We start from the raw sequence: 20,987 nt of genomic DNA, 5'->3' as shown, positions 1-20,987 counted from the left end.
ATAAATAGAATAAGTAAGCGAAAGTAAAAACCAAAACCTGATATATACAACTAAAGATCCCTCCTAGAACCTGGAGGTCACAAGTACAAAGCTACTACAAAACAAAAGACGAGTATAAGTCTCAAAAGTGGATCGAAAATATAGACGGGTCATTCATACAGAAGGAGACAAGAATGATCCCAAATGTCAAGCGCTGACCCTAGTCTCCGAAGCTGACTGCAACAGGCTCAATTATCATTGATGGTAGCTGGTGCTCGGCCCTGCTTCACGAAAATAGATACAAAGTTAAGTATGAGTATCAAGATAATAGGTACCCAATAGGTATCATTGGCCGACTGAGTAGAAAAGGTAATAACAATATGAAAAAAAGGAATAAGCCTAACTAGGAGTCATAGTAAGCAGCTAAAGTAAAAAGGGTGCTATCTAACATACTACAACTAACTAAACTCAATTGGGCCCCCATAAGCCTAGTCATGAAACTTGTGCACATATTTAAATAAAACCCCAAACAAACCCCTATAAGCCTGCTAGGTACATAGAATAGCTACAACTATCGAGGCTAGGAGCCAAGAATCTACGATGCTAAGAACCACGTCATTTCAGAACCAAGAATCTCCAAGAACCATTAAACCAAAAATGCTCTAAGGGTCGAGGCTGGGACTGGGACCCAGATACTTGCCCGAATATTCAATATGGTCTACGCTAGGACTGAGTACTTGGATGCTCGCCATAATACATCAGTAAGTATGTAAAGCTAATCTTTCTTTCTTTTTCGTATGATCTTTATGAAACAAATAGATGAAGTGTATACGATTCCAAGGAAGTTCCTCTTGTTAAAGCCACTTGGATAGACAACTTCTTGATTCCCAAAAGATATTTGATGATGACTTACAACAACAACAACAATAACCCAGTGAAATCCCACAACGTAGAGTCTGGGGAGGGTAAAGTATACGCAGACCTAACTCCTACCAAGGTAGGATGGCTGTTTTCGAGAGACCCCCAGCTCAAAAAAAGCATAAAAAGGAATTCAGATAAGGCTAAAAAGTTCAAAGCGATATGGGAAAGTAAATAACTAGTAATGCAAATAATAAAAGCGACATAGATAAAGTAGAGTAATCAAAGTGCCGAAAGTAATAGAAAGATAATAACAAATGTCAGAAGTCAGAGCATAAGAAATTATAGTGAGCTAAGGCACCTACTAATATGGAAGAATAACAAGACTATGTACTAGCCTTCTACCCTAATATGGATCCTCCACACCCTCCTATCTAAGGTCATGTCCTTGTTAATTTGTAACTGTGCCATATCCTGTCTAATCACCTTTCCCCAATATTTCTTCAGCCTACACCTACCTCTTCTAAAACCATCCATAGCCAACCTCTCACACCTCCGTACTGGGCATCTGTGTGTCTTCTCTTCACAAGCCCAAACCATCTCAATCGCATTTCCCGCATCTTTTCTTCCACTAAGGCCACTCCTACCTTGTCTCGAATAGCCTCATTCCTAATCCTGTCACTCCTGGTATGCCCACAAATCTATCTCAACATTCTCATCTCGGCTACTTTCATCTTTGAACATGAGAGACCTTAACTGGCCAACACTCTGCCCCATATAACATAGCCGGTCTAACCACTACTTTATAAAACTTGCCCTTAAGTTGTGGTGGCACATTCTTGTCATATAGCATACCAGAAGCAAGCCTTCATTTCATCCACCCTGCCCTGATACGATATGTGACATCCTTGTCAATCTCCCCGCTACCTTGCAAGATAGACCCAAGGTACTTAAAACTACTTTTCTTTTGAATGGCTTGGTCACCAAGCCTAACTTCTGCGCCAACCTCTTAAGGTGCCTCACTGAACTTGCACTCTAAGTACTCTGTCTTGGTCCTACTCAACTTAAACCCTCTAGACTCCAAGGTATGTCATCAATCCTTCATCTTAGCATTAACTCCGCTACGAGTCTCATCGATCAGGACTATGTCATCCATGAAAAGAATACACCATGGCACATCACCTTGGATATGTTGCGTCAATCCATCCATCACCAAGGCAAATAAAAATGGACTAAGGGTTGATCCTTGATGCAACCCCATCACAACTGGGAAATGCTCTAAGTCCCCTACTACTGTCTTTACCCTTATTTAGGCACCTTTATACATATCCTTGATTACCCTAATATATGCCATAGGTACACCTTTAGCCTCCAAATATCTCCATAGTATCTCTCGTGGAACTTTATCATAAGCCTTTTCTAGATCGATGAATACCATATGCAAGTCCCTTCTCCTTTCCCTATACTTCTCCACCAGTCTTCTCATAAGATAGATGGCTTCTGTAGTTGAGCGTCCCAACATAAATCCAAACTGGTTCTCTAAAATAGACATGTCTCTCCTAACCCTCATCTCCACCATTCTTTCCTACACTTTCATAGTATGGCTTAGAAGCTTGATACCTCTATAGTTATTACAGTTCTGGATATCCCCCTTGTTTTTATATAGAGGGATTATTATGCTCGACCTCCATTCCTCGGGCATTATTATCATCTTAAAGAGGACATTAAATAACCTAGTCAGCCACTCCAAACCTTCCAAGCTCACGCTCTTCCAAAACTCCCCAGGAATCTCATCAGGTCCAGTCGCTCTCCCTCGGCGCATCCTGTGTACAGCACCCTTAACCTCTTAGATCGTAATATTACTGCAATACCCACAATTGTGAGGCCTCCCTATATGATCCAAATCTCCTAACCCAATCTCTTTGTCCCTTTCTTTATTAAAGATTTTTTGGAAGTACGACTGCCACCTCTGTTTAATGAGGGTCTCCTCTACCAATACTTTTCCATGCTCGTCCTTAATGCACTTTGCTTGATCCACATCGCGTACCCTTCTCTCCCGCGTCTTGGCTAGCTTAAACAATTTCCTATCCCCGTTGTTCTCTTCTAGTTCAGCATAAAGGCATTCAAAAGCTACTATTTTTGCCGTCGAAACTGCTGACTTCGCCTCCTTCCTCGCTATCTTATAAAGTTCCCTATTTGTCCACTTCTCCACCTCATCCTTGCTTTCTATCAGCTTCGTATATGCTATCTTCTTTTTCTTCACCTTTATTTGCACTTTTCTAGTCTACCACTAGTCCCCTCGGTGTCGGCCACGGCTACCTGTCGAGACTCCTAACACTTTCCTTGCTACAACCCTAATACAACTAGATGTCCTATCCCACACAGTGTTCGCATCCCCATTACTATCCCAGGCCCCTATATCCTTTAATTTCTCTCCCATCTCTAGGGCGCCTACCGTGGTCAAACTCTCCAATCTGATCCTAAGTCGGTCATCTCCGACCCTCTTCTTCATCGTCATCTTAATTCCTAAATCCATTACCAAAAGCTTATGTCAGGTCATAAGGTTGTCAATCGGAATGACCTTATAGTCTTTGCATAAATTTTTATCATCCTTCCTAAGGAGTAAAAAATCTATCTGAGTCTTAGCCACCACACTCCAGAAGGTTACCAAGTGGTCCTCCTTCTTTGGAAAGCTTGAATTGGCTATCACCAACCCAAAAGCTCTTGCGAAATCCAAAAGTGCAACTTCTCCGCCATTTCTATCCCCGAAGCCAAAGCCTCCATGCACATCATCATACCCTCCCAAAATAGACCCGATATGGCTATTGAAATCCCCTCTCACGAAAATCTTCTTAGTAGGCGGTATGCCTCCCACTAACTCATCCAAAGCCTCCCAAAAATGCCTCTTATCTTCCTCACTTAAGCCTTCTTGCGACGCATAAGCACTAATAATGTTCAACGTGATCCCTTCAACGACCACCTTTATCGATATCATCCTATTAGTGACTCTTCTAACCTCCACCACCTGATCTCTTAAATTACTGTCTACTAAAATGCCTACCCCATTCCTATACTTCGATCTACCAGAGAACCAAAGCTTATACCCATCTACCTCCTTAGCTTTAGAACCTACCCATTTGGTCTCTTGTACACAAGCTATATTAATCTTCCTCTTCTTTAGAATCTTAACTAGCTCTATGGATTTTCCCGTCAATGTCCCAATATTCCAAGAACCTACTATCAGACTAGATGCTCCTTTAACCCACTTATCCCTCCTTGTCCACATTCCCGTCTTTGTCCCTGAGCGAGAATATAACCCTAGTCTACAATCACTATCCAAAGCCACGAAAATACGTATGAACTAATAAAATATTCAAAGGTTTAAAGTAAGCAAAATGTAACTATAATTGTATGAGCAAAGGAATAGATATGGAAAGATGTGGAAGCTGGAGGTACCAACTCTAGTTGAAATGCACCTGGTTGCCATCGGAAAACACTGTTTAACGAAGAAATATTTTATTGAGGAATTTAGTCGAACACCTTCAAGGCACTGTCCACCGAAGACACATAGTGGATCTGCTAATCCAAAAAGACAAAAATCCTATCTTTTTCTAAGCTGAAACACGACAACCAAATCAAAGTAGCAAAGCACAAAATATTATGCTGATTATAATACAATATGAAAAATGGTAGGAGGAATTTGGAATTTGAAATATCTAGAATGTAGTTGTGAAATAGAAATAGAAAATATAAATTATAAAATAAAAATATGCAGAATGTAAGCTCTTTCGTGCGCCTAAGATTCTCGATGGCTCCATCGGTAGCTTCTCCAGCGGTCGTCTCCTGCGACAAATTCTAGGAGCCTATAGTAGATGAGAGGACGCTGGACATTGCTGGAGTTTGGAGCCTGGATGTTGGCACAGTGAGGCGGGATACTAGAATGGATGATGGCGGGCGTCGGTGGCTACCCTGAAAGTCACCAGAAAATAGAGATGTTGGAAACAAAGAAAGTATTTCTTGAGCAGTGAAATTCTGAGATTTAATTTTTCTCAAATCAAAACTGCAATAATCTCCTTGATGATGACTTGATATGGTAATATGATTCCAAAAGTTCCATTTTGACCTAATCCATAGTGGCAATCAAAATGTACTTGATATAAATCTTGTCTTGATTTTTGAATGATAGCACATTTTGAGTATTCCATCGAGTCTTAAATACGATCTAAAATGTATATGGTTACTCACTGCTCTACTCATGCATATGGTTAATATATCTTCCACTAAGTCCTTCACAAGAGGGTCGGGTACGACCGAGTCCCATAAAGGGTTGGGTATGATATAAGATGATATAAGTATTCACCGAGTCCCATAAAGGGTCGGGTATGACCGAGTCCCATAAAGGGCTGGGTATGACTGAGTCCCATAAAGGGTCGGGTATGATATATATATATATATATATATGATGGTAAGATGACATGTTTATTGACTGGTCCCATAAAGGTTCGGGAATGGTATATATATGTTTATGATGACATAATGATACACTTGTAACATTGAGTCCCACAATGGGCCGGGTATGGAATATGACACTGAGATACATAACGTCATTTTACAAGATGCAGGTACTGTGATTTATTAATTATTGTTCCCTGCATCCCTATGCCAACTGTAATTTCCTTATGATGTCTATGCTTATATACTCAGTATATATGTCGTACTGACCCTCTTTTCTTAGGGGGATGCGTTCAGGCCCACAGATATAGATACACACTTTGGAGATCTGCCAGCGTAGGAGTTCCACTCAATAGTTCAGAAGTGCTCCATTGTGTTGGAGCCTAATTTTGGTACTAACCCTCGATGTATATATATTTATTTGTTCACATGTACGACGGGGGCCCTGTCCTACCTTATGTTACTGTTCTTACTCTTAGAGGTCTATGGACATGTATGTGAGTTGTATATATGTGTGTGTACAGTGGTGCCTATAAGATTATATTTTAGGATGCTCCCTTTTGTCATGGAAGCCTTATTGGCTTATATGTTATCGTGCCTGTTGATTGCTTATGATGCAAATAGGAGACAGGGTTACTTATAGTTAGCAGGGTTATATGCGAGTGTCCAATCCGGGCACCCATCATGGCCTATGGGGTGGGGCCATGACAGAAGTGGTATTAGAGCAGTTTGGTCCTCGAAATGTCTACAGACTGTGTCTAGTAGAGTCCTATTTATCAGTGTGTTGTGCACCATATTTATAAACAAGAGGCTACAGGACATTTAGGATATTGCCTTTCTTTTACATCTAAGATCGTGCGATAGATCTAAGTCATAGGAAAAATTCTTTAAACTAACCTTGGATTTGAACAGGCGGGCGGCATCAACAGAAGAAAGTAATTGATGATGTTAGGAGTGACAAAGCATGGAGGTAAGCAAAGGTATGAAAGAGATATGTTGAGTAAGGTGGTGAGATTGAAATGTAAAATTGAAAATTAAAAGGAAAGTAGATAGGAAAGTGTAACAAATGCAGTTTGAGTTGGACATATGAGGTAAGTCCATTATTTTCATATGGTTTTTGATATTGAAAGCCCTGTGTGGCTGTGATATAAAAAAATATATGTTGGCCCTGTGAGGCATTGTTGGTATTTTCTGAGTGCAGGTTTGGGATAATAACGAATATAGAGGAAACTTTGCCGAAATCTTTTTTGGAAATAGAAAGAGAATGAGATATAAGGTTGTAATGTATTTTAAGAGATCGTATCCATGGTAATGATAAGATCCGACAAAACTAGGAGTACAACTAACTTTGGGAAATAAGTTAATTGCAATATGGGTGGTAAGTAGAAGGTCAATACTGATATGGTGATAAGGATGGTGATGGATATGAATGTCTTAAGACAGCTTGCGAGGTATTAAGGATGAGAATGACGAGGAAGGATAAAGGGTTAAGTATGCTTGCTCCACCAAGTGGAATTAACCCAGAGTAAGAGTTGCGAATAAAGGTTAAGAAATATTACCCTCCGGGATTGACCATGAGCAGGATATAGTGTGAATATAATGAGGATCATCATGGAAGTACGTAGAGCCTAATAAGGAAGTAACTAAAAAATGTGATTGTGAGTAAGGTTAGGAGTTAGCATCGGGTACACGATAAGGATGAAAGATCATGAAGCAGAAAGGGGTATTGTCTATATGTACCTCCACTTTGGAAAATAGTGGGATACCTCGAGGATAGGGAATAGAAATTGCAAAACAACTGAGGCATTGTGAAATTATTAAAGGAACAAGTGGTATCCTTTGGGGAAAAAAGTGATAACAAAACATGAAACACGTTTCATCAGAGTATAAGTGCCCCCGAATGGAAAATTGGACATGATTATAAGCACTAGTGATGTACTGATTGGGATGAATAAAATGTGGCTTCAGCTAAACTACTACATTAGTTATATGACTTGAGTACCAGTACATAGACTAGAGTGTGTACTATTTATCGAGGATTCTAAGCACCCCATGATTGTACTAAGATTTCTTATAGGGGCAACCTAAAGACTAGATGATCTAACAGAAGGAGTAGACATGCTACAGTATGAAAAATATATTGGAACAAAATCATATGCGTACAGATAGTGGAAAATAAATAGAGGATGACGTGGGTACACCCTAAAGGGGGGAAGTGGACAAGGGAAATAGAAGTGTGAGATGGAATTAAACTGACACTATCATATGTTGACAGGAATGCTTAAATTTCAAGCGAGATCCCATGCTAGCACGAGTTAGCAAGGGCTAAAGGACAGTAATGGATGGTTAGAAGACATGATATTTGAGACCATGCGGAGAACCATTAGTAGAGACCCTAATGGATGGATGCATACAAAAAGGGGTGAATATAATAAGAGAGTAAGACTAAGCGATTTAAGGATCGTGTAAAGGGTAGTAAGGCCATGTTTGAGTAAAGATTAAGAGATGGCAACAGAGTTGTTGGCCACTGAGATGTGATATACAGGTAGAAAAGGGAAAGAATAGAAATTCTCCTACGATAGAAAATGAGGAGACCAAGGAGTACCTAAAGAAAGAAAAAAGGGGGTAGGACAGAATAGCATTAGCGCGAGTAAGTTCTAGTGTGAAGGTGCTATGTAAAGCAAGAGGGACCAGGAAATGAAAAGACTGCATCTACCTCATACCGATTATATAAAAGTAGTTATGCAACCTACAATTATATATATACAGCATAAGACCAAGCGGAGGAGTACATGATGAAAAGGGGGGTATGATATTTTGGATACATTGCAGAGGAGTACAAAGAGAAGCTAAATCAAATGACTAAAAGGACATGACTAGGGTTGAACTAGGGATTTACCCCGATACCGGTTCTAAGATAAAAGAGAAGAGGGCAAGGTGTAACTTGAAGACTAGCGAGACGATGCTAAGGTAAATCTTAAGCTAAGTTGAGTGCCTTTGAACATTATTGCAAGGATGGCAATGTAACATGCGATAGGAAAATTGGAGCCAAGTCTGAGCAAAGGACCATGGAAGAATCTAAACTAATAAGAAGTAACCTATCGCCATCCTGGATCAGTGGAGTAGAAAGTCATTAGCTAAGGACGTAGCTTCCATCAAGGTGTTGAGGCGAAATGAAAATCATGAAAAAATGACCTGGGAAGCTGAAGAGGAAATGAACCACAAGTATCCGTACCTATTCCCTATGTCTATAAGTAATTCCAACCCTTGGAACTCTGATATTGATTGCTCGATAAAATTATAGGTTATTGTAATAGAATAGAAAAACTCTCCATATAGTCTGTATAAGATTTTGAGGAAGGTTTTGGTTCACATTCGAGGACGAATGTCCTAAAGGGGGGAAGGATGTTATACCCCGTACTTTTGTACCTTGAAATGCCTCTTAAGCATCTTAAGTTTCTTGAAAGGTTCTTAAGTTTTTGGAAGGATTCTTAAGTTTCTTAAAACTTCTTTAAGCTTCTTAACAGTTACCATTTGAGCCGGATAATCTATAACGCTATCAAACAACTCTAAGGAAGGGAGAATGTGACACCCCATAGTAGGGAAGATTGGAAATATGGTTATAAGAATCCAAAAGAAGTTGGAGGTCAAGTAATGAGTCGTACGACTCAACTTACTTACATAAGATACCAACTTGGAAATCTTACATACTTAAGATACATGAGTACATACCAAGCTTACATAGCAAGGATTACATAGGTTCATAAAATAAGACAAGATTACAAACTCATGAGGGTGAAAAAAAGGTGACACGTGGTAGCATGAGAGAGTGCCACATGAAAGCAGATGGAAGTGCCACGTGGAAGCAGCTGGATCAAGGGGGTGTACCCATAAATTCCACATAGAACCTCATGGTTGGAGGAGGTGGTATGTTGGCCCAATGAGGGCTTGACACATGTCACCACTTAGGGGTTGACACGTGTCACCTCCTAAGGTGGCATATATATATATATATATATATATATATATATATATATATATATATATATATATATATATTATCATCCTTATCAACAAAAGGTCATTCTTATCTCCAAAATTCAAGAAAACTCTAGAGAAAAAAAGAGAAGAGAAACTCTAAGCTAAGAGAGAAAGAGGGCTACGGATTTGGAGGAAAAAAAGGTAAGTCTCTGATTTCATTCCATGAAATAATTAATTAGGGTATAACAAGGTGATATGAATGTGTTAGTAATGTAAATTTATGATTTGGGGCAGCACCAAAAGGACAACAAGCATCCATAAAGTTTTAGTCGTGCTAAAGGAACTTCCGAGGCGAGTTTTGGGCAAGGTAACGTTAGAAACAAACTAAATTGAAGTCGTTATAGTGAAATCAAAGTCGAGTAGTGTGTTGCAATTGTGGTGCTGCAGTTGCATCTGGTTTGGTTGCGTGTTTCAGGGCTGGAAGTTTTTTAAAAAGGTTGTGTTTTATGCTGGTTGCAGACACATGATCCTCCGTTTCATATTGTTAAAGATTTTACGAAATAAAGGTTAAAAACTCTATTTTGGTATCGTAGTTTTGAGCTAGTTGTTTGGAGTTGTATTAAGTAATGTTGAAGTGATGTGATTGTATATATGGATGCTGGTTGTTGTTGGTAATATAGCTGCTAATATTAGCGGTTGGATAGGTCAAGTTATAGGAGAGATGCTGCCCAATTTTTGGTAACTTCGGAACTAGTAATAAACTAGTCGAGGGAAATGGATACTTGGTTGTAGATTTGGAAATTGGAAAGTGAAAGGTTATTAACCTTAGTATTACTTTCATATCAAATAGGTTCAAAAGATAACGAAATAAACGTGGGTAAGAGTAATCCATAAGAGGTATGTGAAGTTATCTCCTTTCTCTTGGCATGTCTTTGGCATGACTAAATAGAGTTATCTTTCTTTCCTCTTGGTATGCTTTTGACATAAGTATGATGCTATTATGCTATAATTATTCACCGAGCCATGATGGGCCGGGTACGATATATGCATATGATGACTCCATGGGGGAAAGTAGAGAGTATGTAAATCTTATTCTTTCTCTTCTTTTGGCATATCCTAGATATACGTAAAAGATGATACAATCTCGGAGGTGACTCCATTCCTAAGTGTTTCTTACTCATCCTCTAATGTTGGAACTCTTACAATAATTGAGCTATTACTTCTCAAGTTTTTCTATACATTGGGAAGTAGTAAGTATGTAAAGCTAATCTTCCTTTCTTTTTGGCATGATCTTTATGAAACAAATATATGAAGTGTATACGATTCCAAGGAAGTTCCTCTTGTTAAAGCCACTAGGATAGCAAACTTCTTGATTCCCAAAAGATATTTGATGATGACTTGATGCGGGAATATGATTCCAAAAGTTATATTTTGTCCTAATCCATAGTGGCAATCAAAAGGTACTTGATATGACTCTTGTCTTGGTTTTTGAATAATAGCACATTTTGAGTATTCCATCGAGTCTCAAATATGATCTAAAATGCATATGGTTACTCACTGCTCTGCTCGTGCATATGGTTAATATATCTTCCACCGAGTCCCTTACAAGAGGGTCGGGTATGACCAAGTCCCATAAAGGGCCAGGTACGATATAAGATAATATAAGTATTCACCAAGTCCCATAAAGGGCCGGGTATAACTGAGTCCCATAAAGGGTCAGGTATGACTAAGTCTCATAAAGGGCCGGGTATGATATATGTATACGATGGTAAGATGACATGATTATTGACCAAGTCCCATAAAAGTCTGGGTACGGTATATATACACATATGATGATATAATGATACACTTATAACACTGAGTCCCACAACAGGCTAGGTACAGAATATGACACTGAGATACATAACGTCATTTTACAAGATGCAGGTACTGTGATTTATTAATTGTTATACTTGTTCCATGCATCCCTATGCCAACTATAATTTTCTTATGATGTATATGCTTATATACTCAATACATATATCGTACTGACCCCACTTTCTTGAGGGGCTGCATTCATGCCCGCGGGTACAGATACACACTTTGGGGATCCGCCAGCGTAGGAGTTCTACTCAACAGTTTAGAAGTGCTCCATTGTGCCGGAGCCTAATTTTGGTACTAATCCTAGATGTATATATTTATTTGTTCACGGGTATGGAGGGGGCTCTGTCCCACCTTATGTTACTGTTCTTACTCTTAGAGGTCTGTGGACATGTATGTGGGTTGTATATGTGTGTGTGTATAGTGGTGCCTATAAGACATATGTTTTGGGACATTCTTTTTTGTCATGGAAGCCTCGTTGGCTTATATGTTATCGTGTCTATTAATTCCTTATAACGCAAATAGGAGACAGGGTTATTTATAGTTAGCAAGGGTATATGCGAGTGTCTAGTCCGGGCACCCATCACGGCCTATGAGGTGGGGTCATGACAAATAGATTTGTTAAGAGATTCCATGAATAGAGTGAGATTGATTTAGCGGCGTCTTGTGACTGCCTAAAGTAGGATAAAGATTTATGCAAATAGGAGTGTTCATGATGTGTCATTTGCTATTGGTTAGAGAATTCTACTTAAGGTGTCACCCAGCAAGGGTGTGACGAGGTTTGGGAAGAAAGGGAAGCTTAGTTTGAGGCTTATTGACTCTTTCAAGATTTTGGGGAACTATGGAGAGTTAGCCTATAGGTTGGCTTTACCTCCAAACTTTTCATCCTCCAAACTTTTTAGAGGTTCACCCCGTGTTTAAGAGATACCATCATGATGACTCCAATGCCATTCAGTGGGACACAGTTGCTTTGGATCAAGATTTGTCCTTTGAGGAGGAGCATGTTGCTATTTTGGATAGAAAGACTAGACAATTAAGATCCAAGCATATTGATGCAGTGAAATTGTAGCGAAGGCACCGACCAGATGATTACGCTACATAGGAGGTTGAGACCTGATAACGTTCAATTATACCTCTCGAAAGAAACATAAATAATCGTTAGCAGTATATTTTACCCAACTAAGAGTCGAGGTTGATCCCATAGGGAATAGGTTGAAAAAAATCTATTACCAATCACTTTTAGTTGTAGTTTCTATTTCCCAAAAATAAAAGTACATAAAATAAAACTTGGGTTTTTGATTTGATTGAAGAACAATTAACAATATAATGACAAGTAAACAAGATTTAGTTTGTAAACAGTATGAAGACTAGGATAGGGTTGTGGGAACCATGACATATAACTTAATAGACGACTCGTATTCATGATATCGTTCAATGTATTACATGCAAAACCTAGCAAGTTATGTAACATTTAATTCACCTCTCGATCATTCTTAGACGTATCTCATTCATCTCCTCCTGATCTCAGAATGTATGCATTACTAAGCCTTGCTCTAGATATTAGAGTACTATCTCCTCCCGGTCTCAAGTAATGTAGACGAAGTTTATCCCTTCTTTCGAAGCCAAACTCTTCGAATTACAGTTGTGATAGTCTTTTCCTAATCACTACCTCCCTCTCGAGCAAGTAGTAAATACGGGCAAGTTCTCAATGAGTGCACTCATTAAGAAAGACTTTTAAATGAACACGCCTGGCATATATATGAATATTAATATAATATTCAATTTAATCTATTAAGATGTCGGGTTGATTTCTTCCTTTAACCCTTTATTTTAATTTGTTTTGGGTTCAAATTTCTTCATTTTTGCATCAGATTAATTCAACAAATAAAATACACAACTTAACACAATCCATAAAATTTATACTAAAAAGGATAAATAAAAAGATTAAATGTGAGGCAATTAATAATTAAAAATATATATTTTTGGCCTCACATCAAGACTGATATGCATCGTAGATACCCCCAACTTTTCACCCTTTCAGGTACTTTATTTTGCTTTTGTTCGAGGTTGAATGAGTATTTTAGTGGTGGATAGTGTAATGTACCATTTCATGAGAAATTACTTTTGTATGTGTAAAGACTTGGGGTGTGTATCAGTTGGTTCAGTTCGGCTCGATTTTATGTATTTTTAATTTTGTTTGTCAGTTTTTTGGTTTTGAAATATGTTAAATCAGTAACAAACCAATAAGATATTTTTTATCGATTTTAGTCCTTAACTGTTAGGTTTTCGGTTTAACCAATAATAAAATGCTCAAAAAATAGCTATATGACTTCTTCAATAATTTGACGCGATAAGACAATAATATAACTTAACGGAATGCTCATAAAAATAGAAACAATAGTAACTAACATGAAAAGAACTCTACAAGTGCAACACAAATAAAGAACTAGGACAATAATGTGAATTGAAGGCTAAAAAGCAAAGCTAGTAACCAATAAAATATTGATATTATAATATTTATTTAGGGGTAAAGTAGTAAATTACTATTGTCTTAATGGGTTATTGATTTACCCAATAACCCAATACTAAAAACCAATATCGAACCAATAACCAGATAAGTTTTTTTTATAAAATCATTAAAAACTCATTAACCAAAAAACCCAATAACATTTTTTTTGGTTCAGTTTGTTGATTGGTTTAGTTTTTGCACACCCCTAGAAATAACCATTTTGTCCTTCCCATTAGTGTTTTCATGCTTATTATGTGTTGCGGGAATGGTTAGTGTGGTCTCCAATGTGATTGGGTGAGGTTTTGATGGTTTTAAGCCTCTTGAGTTGAGCTATATTGAAATAGTTGACTTTGATCAATATTATGAGATCTGAGCATTAGATGGTGATTTTGTCAATTCCATTACATCCAGAATGCAGAGTTTGGTCTAGTAGGGTGGTTGGTTAGAATTCCGAGATCTTAGGTTGTATTTTGGGTGTTTAGGTGAGAAGTTGAGTTTTGGCCTAAAGAGAGAACTCAGAAGGTATTTCTATCATAAAGATCACTTTTTGGAAATCCAATAATTCCATTGAATTCAAAATGTCGAATTTAGTGGGATAGCACATCCAGTTTATTTTTATCAAACACTGAACGAATTTTGAGGATCCATTTGGAGACTTTGAGTTTTGGGCTTTGCAGGTTTTTGGTTCGGGTAAGTTCCTCTTCACGATCACGGTTAAGAGGACCGCATATGCATTGAGCTGACTAATGTGTCTCTTATTTACGACACTTTTGACACTCAAGACGGTGAATTGGTGTGTGTTTCAAGCATGTATTTTTGTAAATATGATGTGCTTTTATGTTTATTTTGTAGGAAAACTAAGTAGTGCGCATGCTGAAGTGTTGATTTTGTGACTGAAGATGACTACAACTATGGTTTCACGAGTCCCTCCATGGGTCATGACCTTTATACAGCTCGTGGATAAAGTCCATAAGAGAAAAGGCAGTAAAAGGAGTTCAAAAGTTTACCAAGTGAAATCCCATGAGACCCTTAACGGGCCATTGAAGTAATCACGGCTAGTGGAACAAGAGTAATAAAGTGAGGCAATAAAGTTGTTGCAAAAGTTCAAGTCAAGTCCCACTAAGCCCACCACATTCCATGCAAAGCTTAATGGGTCATCAACAGCAACCATGGATATCACACTTAGAAAGTTCTAGAATAATTCAAGGGAAACTACACGGAGCCCTGAATAGGTTATGATGTTCTGAATAGGCCGTTAAAGTTGGACGTGAAGTGATGTACTCAGAAGCTATGAATCTAAGGCAAAGACCATGACAGATCTCCACAGGATATGAACTACACCACGGCTCGTGAAAAGTCATCGTGAACCTAGCTCGACTTAAGTTTTCCTATTTTATTTAGAATTAGGTTTTGTACTCAGTAAATACCCGCACATGTTTTATTTTTCAGGGTTATGAAATTTTATAGATTTTTGAGCATTGAACATTTTGTGAGGTTTAGTTTCGACTTACTTTCAAGAATCAAATATTAAAATAATATTTCGTTCGTTCTTGATTTGCTGTTCATTCTCTGATCTAAGATTTGCTATCGCATAAACGTAAGTATTGTTGTAATGAATTCTACACAAATTCTCAATGCTTTGCCTATGAATATGAGTAGCTAAATCCCATAAGTAGGGTTGTGGGAACCATGATGGAATAACAAAGTAGGCAAACGTATATGTGATTTTTGTTCATTGTTCTAGGCTTCTAGCATGCATTGTAGTTTTCTTCATCTTATTTTTCTTTTAACGAGTGCACGCATTAAAACTCACTTGTATTCATTACTTAATAGGAAGAGGGTTAGTGACTAGGAAACGAAAACTACAACGGAGATTCGAAGTTACAAACCTTCATTTAAGAACTTGAGCTCGGGAGGGGATAGTTTTCTAAGGTCAAAATTAAGGGTTAGTTAGATATACATTCAGAGACCGGAAGGTAAAGAATGAAATTAATCTAATAGGTTGTAAGGCACTTAGATGTACTTAACTTGCTAGATTTTGCATGCGATGCAATGAAAAGATAGCACCAATACGAGACGTCTACTGAGTTACATGTCATGGGACTACCTCATACTGTTCAACACCTTAAGTCTATTATACTTTGTTACTGCGATCATTAATACGCATTATTGATTAAACAACTAAAAACCCAATTTACTTTATATATTTTTAATTTCAAAAATAGTGACTAGAACTAAATATAAGTGCTAGTAGACTTATTTCCTCCGCAGTCACTATGGGTTCGACCCCAACCTAGTTAGGTTCTATAGTTGACAATGACCATTTTATACTTCTTAATTGGAGTGTGAGTTTGGTCTTATCAAATTTTAGAGTCGTTACAACATGGGTGGTACAGTCTTTTCGTTATTGTGTGGAAGATTATACAATTTGAAATACTCAATTAATAGTTATTTTTGTTTGTAGTCTTATTTCCTAATTTTATTTTTTTTCTTATATTTGTTTATGTAGGGTACATGTTTGTGCATGCCCAATACCTAAATTAAGGGTGAACCACTATTCCCCTACGATCCTAAGCTACAAAAATCAATTCAAAAGATGAATGGACAAGATCGCGAGGCCCAAAGGGAGAGAGAACTTGCGGAGGCTCAAGATAGAGCCAACGACAATAACAATGATAATGTGGGGGATAATCAAGAAGATGTGGAAGATGGGTTGGAACCTCAGCATCATCAACTGGTGCCAAGAGCTAGAGGGAAACAATAGCCCATTAACTTTGCTTTGGAGGATGATGATCTAGATATGGATGGAGTTGGAGCCACTAGGGTTATAGTTTTTCTCCACTACCACCAGGCGTGAATTTCACCATTGCTAGTACCATGCTACAGCTCTTGAACTTGAAAGGACTTTTTAAAGGAGTAGCTAGAGATGATGCACATTAGCATTTAATGAACTTTATTGCTACATGCAAATCTTCTGATATCCCTTGAGTTAGCCAAACAATGATTCGTCTGAGATTATTTCCATTGTCTCTATTTGGGGAGGTAATGAAGTGGCTAAATAAGATCCTGCATGATTTGATTACCAAGTGGAGAGAGGTAAAGGAGGCATTTTGGGAGGGATTCTTTCCACCTTCAAGGAAGCTGAAGATCAAAGATGAGATAAACACACACAAGCAGCTACCCCATGGTTGAGATTTAGTCAGAAGTTGAAGTAGTGTATAAATTATAATCTAATAGATGAACACTTGACGGAGCTATTCTACAAAGAAGCTGAAGATCAAAGATGAGATCAACATACACAATTAGCTACCTCATGAAGCACTACATGACTCATAGTTAAGATTTAGTCAGAAGTTGAAGAAGTGTATAAATCATAATCTAATAGATAAATACTTGACGGAGCTATTCTACAAATCTTGTAATTTTATGACCAAGCTTGTTGTTGATCAAGCTTGTGGTGGATCTTTCATGTATAATACTTTCATGCAAGTGTTGACAATCTTGGACTAGGTCTCAAAGACTAGCATGGCATGGCACATGAAAGATTCTTAGATAAGAGGTTTGGGCTATACATTAAAGATGTCGGCTAAGTAGAGAAGGAGAGAAGAGGAGCAAGACCAGGATATGGCTCACATTAAAACCCAAATGGATTTACTGACCAAGTACTTACTATTTGGAGGTGCTGATAATGTAAATGCAGTAGGGGTAAAAATAGGTATGATGACACAAAGATAGATTATGATGTGGAGGTGAAGTATCTGAACAACTAGGGGGTTTTCGTCCTTAAACACTGGAAACTAAGGTTGGAACTTTTAGAAGGATAGCTGTTATGCCTGAACTAGAAAATGTGATCAAGGGAGATGGCAAAACAAAGAAAACTTTAAAAAAGATTGAAGTGGTGTGTAAGTGCCTCTTCGGAATAGAGATCGAGGTAGGAATGGTTTTGGAAATTCGAGGATTGAAGATATGCTGGTTAAGGTTCTATAAAAAGTAGAATCAACTGACGTTGGTGTCAATGATTTAAAAGACAATATGCTAAACATGGGTCAGTTGGTGGATTCACACTCCACTGCTTTCAAGCTATTGGAGCATGATAGGACAGCTATCAGCGATATTGAATCAGAGAAAGAATGACACACTTCCTAGCAAAACTATACAAAACCCGAAGAAAGACGATCAATGTATGGCGATGACAACTATGAATAGTAAGATGATTCAAGTACCAACACGTGTAGGTATTGAGCAGGAAAAGAATGTTGCATCCGACACTAATGAGCAAGCAAAGAGTGGTGCCAATGATATTGTTATCATAGATAATGATGCCAAAGTTGAGGAGCTGGTAGTAGAGCCAACGCTGACTAAAAAGGCAAAATGAAAAAAGCAAGTTGATAAAGAGGTAGTACACCCATTGACACTGATTCACAAACTACCTTCTTCATTCCCTAAGAGACCAAAGAAGAAGGTTGAAGATGGCAAATTCATGAAATTTATTATTATGCTGAAAAAAACTGTATCTGAATATTCCATTGGTGGGAGCATTGGAAAAAATGTCAGGTTATGTGAAATTCATGAAGGACATAGTCACAAAGAAGAAGACAGTTTCTATTGAGCTAGCTGATAACCTAGACCATTATAGTTCTGTTGCTACAAGGTCGTTGGTGAGAAAAAGGAGGATTTAGGCATTGGCACATTCAACTTTTCAATAGCATGGTGCGACTTAGGAGCAAGCATAAATCTCATGCCACTAGTGATCTACAGATAGTTGGTCTTGTAAGCCCCTAAACTGACTACAATGAGGTTGTTGATGGCTAACCGATTAATGAAGAAGCCTGTGGGAATTTTATGTGATGTGCTCATTAGAGTTGACCATTTTACACTCCCTGCAGATTTTGTCATCTTAGACTTTGAGGTTCCCATAATTTTTGAAAGGCTATTTTTTCCCACATGTAGAGCCTTGGTAGATATAGAAAATGGTGAGCTCACCTTCAAGCTCAATAATGAAGAAGTTAAGTTCAACATGTGTAAATCAATAAAGCAGGCGAGTGACAGGTATGTGATATCCGTGATAGATGTAGCTAATGATGCGGTTATTGAGGTGTCCACTAAGGAGAGATTCACTATTGAGACTTTGGTTGTTATGATCATAAGCTTTGAGGGTGATGGTTTTGAGGAAAATGATGAAATTGTAATTTCTTTGTAAGGCATGGTATCACACGCTTATGCTCCTAAGAAGCTAGATCTTGATTTGAAGAACAGACCAACTCCTCCTGCCAAACTATCCAGATGCTTATACTTGAACTAAAAGAGTTGCCATTTCATCTGAGCTATGTGTTTTTGGGCGAGGATAATACTTTGCCAATCATTATTGATGCAGATTTGAATAAGGAGCAGGCTAGAGCACTTGTCAAGGTCTTGCAGAGGTATAAGAAAGTAATTAGTTGGACCATTAGTGACATCATAGATACACCCTCAGGCATTTGCACTCATAAAATTCAGTTGGAAGAGGATTATATCCCTCAAATTGAGTAAACCTACCTATGAGAGGTGGTGAAGAAGGATATTGTAAAGTGGCTTGATGCAGGCATGGTTTATCCAATCTCAGACAATAGTTGGGCAAGCCCGGTCTAGTGTGTCCTTAAAAATGGGGTATGACAGTTGTAGAGAACTACAAAAATGAGTTGGTTCTACGTAGACCGATCATAGGATGGCAATTCTGCATGGATTAAATAAAACTAAATAAATGGACCTTGAAATACTATTTCCAATGCCTTTCATAGACCAGATGCTAGATAGGCTGGCAGGTAGAGGTTGTTATTGCTTCCTAGATGGGTACTCTAGCTATAATCAGATTTCTATAGTGCTAGAGGATCAAGAAAAAAATACTTTTACATGTCCATATGGAACTTTTGTGTTCAACCTCATGCCTTTTAGACGATGTAATGTTCCTCCCACATTCCAGAGGTGTATGATGTCTATCTTCTCAGATATAGTGGAGGATACTTTAGAGATATTCATGGATGACTTTTCTGTGATATGTTACACTTTCGATACCTGTTGTACAATCTTAGCAGGGCATTGCAGAGATATGAAGAGAACAACCTAGTTCCTAACTAGGAAAAGTACTATTTCATGGTCAAAAAAGGTATAGCACTGGGACACAAGATTTCTGAGAAAGGTCGGGAGGTGGACAAAGAGAAAATAGATGTTATTGAGAAGTCCCCCCCTCCTATCTCTGCGAAGGTATTCAAAGTTTCTTGGGACATGCAGGCTTCTACAGGCGATTCATGAAGGACTTCTCATATCCCTTGTGCAAGTTATTAGAGAAGGAGGTAAAGTTTTATTTTGATGAGGCATGCATGAAGGCATCCAAGTGTCTGAAAGAGAAACTAATTTCAGCTCCAGTGATTGTTTCTCCAGAATGGTCTGAACTATTCGAGATCAAGTGTGATGCTAGTGGTGTCACTTTGGGGGTTGTGCTAGGGAAAAAGCATAAAAAGATATTTCACCCCATATACTATTCAAGCAAGGCACTAAATGTAGCCCGTAAGAAATATACTATTACTGAGCAAGAGTTGCTAGCAATTGTTTATGCCTTTGAGAAATTCAGAGTGTGCCTTTTGGCTACAAAAGTGATAGTGCACACTGACCATGCAATTCTAAGATACTTAATGGAAAAGAAAGATGTAAATCCATGGTTGATCAAATAGGTCCTTTTGCTACAGGAGTTTGACTTTGAAGTCTAGGACAGAAAGGGTTGTGAAAATCAAATAACAGACTAATTGTCGAGGGTAAAAAATGAGAAAAGAGATGGGAGCGAGATTGAGATTGATGACTCATTCTCAGATGAGTAGGTATTAATCGCTACTCTTGACCTCATTCCTTGGTATGCTGGCTTTGCCAAGTATTTGGTTAGTGATATAATGACATAGGATCTGACATTCCAGTAGAGGAAGAAGTTCTTACATGATGTGAACGGGTATTTCTGGGATAATCCTTACTTGTTTAGAATGTATGTTGACAATCTGATCAGGTAGTGTGTGCCGGAAGCTGAGATGCTGAGTATTCTTGAGGCTTGTCAATCTTCTCTAGTGGGTGGACATCATAGTGGAGCCCAAACAACTTAAAACTAACTTTAATGTGGTTATTACCAGACCACCATCTATAGAGATGCATATGATATGGCAAAATTTTATGACAAATGCCAAAGACAAAGTGCAATATCAAGGCGCCAAGAATTGCCTATGACTCCAATCCGAGAGGTTGAGCTTTTTGATGTCTAGGAAATCAACTTCATTGGGCCATTTGTGAGTTTGTATGGGATGTAGTATATATTCTAGTTGTAGTTGAC

The sequence above is a fragment of the Solanum dulcamara genome, chromosome 5 (genome assembly GCF_947179165.1).
Source record: "Solanum dulcamara chromosome 5, daSolDulc1.2, whole genome shotgun sequence".
Classification (NCBI taxonomy): Eukaryota; Viridiplantae; Streptophyta; class Magnoliopsida; order Solanales; family Solanaceae; genus Solanum; species Solanum dulcamara.
The sequence above is the reverse complement of the archived record's forward strand: the minus strand, read 5'-3'. Positions refer to the sequence as shown.